At 42.6% G+C, this 3,592-nt stretch overlaps 1 pseudogene; it reads left to right on the forward strand.

The window, feature by feature from the left end:
• Nucleotides 1-352: 352 nt before the first annotated feature.
• Nucleotides 353-1,463, forward strand: LOC121653043 (annotated as a pseudogene).
• The last annotated feature ends 2,129 nt before the right edge of the window (nt 1,464-3,592 follow it).

The raw sequence follows: 3,592 nt of genomic DNA on the forward strand, positions 1-3,592 counted from the left end.
AAAAGTTGCTCTGAGCATACTAGCAGCATGCAGACATCCAGATCAAAGAGACCTCTAAAACCTTTCTTGCAGCATTATGTACTTCTCAGCTATGGGTTTGTAATTTCTGTGTAGATTGAACTAAAACTTCCCCCTTCTCCTTACTAGGCCCAGGGGATAGTGAGGAAGGCTCAGCCCCTGGACCAAATGGAATCCCATACAAGCTCTAAAAACATGGCCTTCTGCTACTGGTGCGACTCTGGAAAATTTTGACGCTCATCTGCACGAGAGGGAATGTGGCTCAGCAGTGGAATGGGCTGAAAGTGTCTGGATTCCTAAGGAGGAGAATTCCAGAAAGACTGATCAGTTCAGGATGATCTCACTGTTGAGTGTAGAATGTAATTATTGCAATAATTTTAGGATAAGAGCCTCAACAGGGGTGGTTACATCAGGGTGGCACAAGTTGGAGGTGGGGATAATCACATGATGCACCGTCTCTGTAACCTTGTTCACCCTTGCCATGAACATGATTGTAAAGTCAGCTGAGTCAGAATGCAGAGGCCACTGTGTTCAGTCTGGGACCCATTAACAGTACAGTCTGCACCAGGAAGCAGATGAATTCTGGAAGGACTGGAAAACCTGATTCAGTGGGTATGGGTGAGTTTCAAACCAGCAAAGTCCATATTACTAGTGGGGAAGAAGGGAAAAGTCTCCAACAGGTTCCAGTTTAGCATAGCAGGAAATCAGATACCATCCATCTCAGAGAAGCCTGTGAAGAGTCTGGGATAGGTATTCAGTGGACAGGCAGATGGACTGAACATGTAGTCCACCTGCCTGGAATTGGACAGCTAGCTAAAATTAGTAGTCAGTAGTAGTAGTAATCACAAGTTCAAGGATTGGATTTACCAACACGGTATTCTCCCAAGGATACTATGGCCCCTGCTTCTCAATGCGGTCCCCTATGTCCACAGTTGAGGCCTTGAAAAGAAAGGTTAGCAGCTACCTCAGGTAATGGCTTGGGATGCCAAGAAGCCTCAGCAACTCCCCCCTGTATGGGAAAACCACAAAGCTACAGTTGCCCCTGAAGTCTCAGGAAGAAGAATTAAAGGTCACACAGGTGGCTCAGGCTGGGGTGGTGGTCAAGACTGGAAGGAAGTCAAGTGTCCAGCTGTAAGCAGTCCCGGCTCCGCCACAAAGATCTGGTTGAAGTGGTTGCCTATGGTAGTGTGGGTTTGGGACTGATCCCATCACCTCAGCAGGACAAGTGCAAGGTTAAGGAGAGGTGGCAGAGGATTCAGGAGGAAGCAAGGGCGGTGGTGGATGAAGAAACATCCAGCAGGGTGGCATCCATGGGCCAGCAAGGAGCCTGGACAAAGTGGGAGCAGGCCATGGACCAGAAGTCACTTGGTCAGACCTCTGGCAGGCAGAGCTACACTGTATCACCTTCCTCATCCGTGCAGTGTATGATGATGTATGATGTATGATATCTTATCAAGCCCATCGAACCTTATCACATGGGGGAAAGCAGACACCCCAAACCCCCAATTATATATAGGGAACTAAATTTCTTAACATCATTTATGAAACTTCAGTTCAGTTCAGCTTGTGATTGACTGACGCTCCAGTTTGCAGGGTACAGACTTGAGCCAAATCTGGATCCATCCATCCATCCATCCATCCATCCATCCATCCATCCATCCATCCATCCATCCATCCTGGTTTGTATTTGGAATTTTACCTTCCGCATTTTCATCTGTGTTAATTCTAGCTCAGAAATCTCTAACAGAAAGAGTGCAGTGGTATACGACACACCCAAATGTACTGGCGGCTTTCCAAGCATTGATGCAGAGGTTACGGCCACCAGCAGATTTATGTTCTCATCCTCTCATTTTCTAAGATAGAAATTCTAAAGAGATCACAAGGGTTGGAGAGCAGACCACAGTGATAGCTGGTCTCAATTGTCTCATTTGTTCTTGTTACAGTATTACAACATTACAGTTTTTCTCAGTTGTTTTGATGCATTTCTCACTTTAAAATCAACATTCTCTTAATTATTAGTTCAAACTCCACAACAAGTAGTCATCTGTGCACATCAGAGAATCATTTCTCATTGCATTGATCAAATTGCAAATGGATTTGGACATGTAGCATTTGCTTTCATACAATTCTCTGCTATTTCATGATGTCATTTGCTTTGGTAATATCTGCCAAAATTAACTAAACTTACAACTGCAGAATAGTCAATCCTTGTAAGATAAATAGTCCTTATTTCAGTGCTTGAGTCATTACAAACAAAAGAGTTAAACTAGTTATCAAAATCTGTCAAGCAGATTTTAAACATTTCTTTATATTATTTCCTGGAATGTCTCCTAAATTGCTGACAGCTGACACAGAGCTTTCACTGATTTGAAGGTGTGTGAAGCATTAAGCTAGATTTATACATGTGCAGGGTCTGCATACGATAGGGCTGGCACAACTGGCACAGATGAAATGTGCTCTTGTGCTTGAGTGTAGGGTTATGGTGTTGTGTTCCATTTTCTCTTCTGTGATAACCACTCAAATTCAGAAAGAAGCTCCTGAAATCTGGAAACACGCAATCACAAACTGACCAATCACAAGGGAGTACTTTCCTGTAACCGTGCTGCAAGCAGGGATGCACATCAGGTCTGGATATGAACACCAAGCCTCCGCAGACCTGCGCAGTGCATATGGTGGTGATGCCGTAACCGACCTTACACAGATGCCCCGTGAGCTTTAGTCCAGTAATCCAACAAAAGACTGGGGTTAATATGGCAGATCTAGTAAACTAAATTATATATATATACATATATATATATATATATATATATATGTATATATATATATATATATATATATGTATATATGTATATGTAAACTTCACATAAACGACGACAAATTTTCTGAATATTTATGCTATCTGAGTAAAATTAAATACCAGTAAACAGAGGTGGATACATGACAAATATACAAGTCTTTCATTTTCTTTATAGATAGCTTTGTTACACTTTAACCTCAGGGGACTGTTGCAACAGAAGCCAAATGCAGATAAATCTCAACTCAGCCTTTCAGCATAAAAGGAAAACTTTCTACCAGAAAACTAATAGTGTGTTTGCACAACTTCTCATTACCTCAGCCTGTCTAATCTGTAATTATATCTTCACCCAACAAAGAGGTGTAGCAGCCATAAAATGCTGCCATCTGTTTATGAAAAGCAGTTGCTTGAAGAGGACTGCTCCACCTGGCTGCTGTTTACAGTGCTGTCAACAACATTCTGTGCATATCATCTCAATTTACCCTGACGTCACTTCTGATGCCCTTCAACTCCCCTCCATAGCCATACACGTGCACACACACACACACACACACACACACACACACACACACACACACACACACACACACACACACACACACACACACACACACACACACACCACACACATTGCATTATTTGCAAGGTAAATAATGCAATGTAAAGTATCTTTGGGCATTTTGCTCTTTGTGTTTACCTGCAAAGAATATCCTTTGTTTCTCTGAGGTAGCAACAAAAACTGGCTCAAACTTTTGTCTTTCCTGTTTTCCAGGAAGGGCA

Source organism: Melanotaenia boesemani, chromosome 14, assembly GCF_017639745.1.
Source record: "Melanotaenia boesemani isolate fMelBoe1 chromosome 14, fMelBoe1.pri, whole genome shotgun sequence".
Lineage (NCBI taxonomy): Eukaryota > Metazoa > Chordata > Actinopteri > Atheriniformes > Melanotaeniidae > Melanotaenia > Melanotaenia boesemani.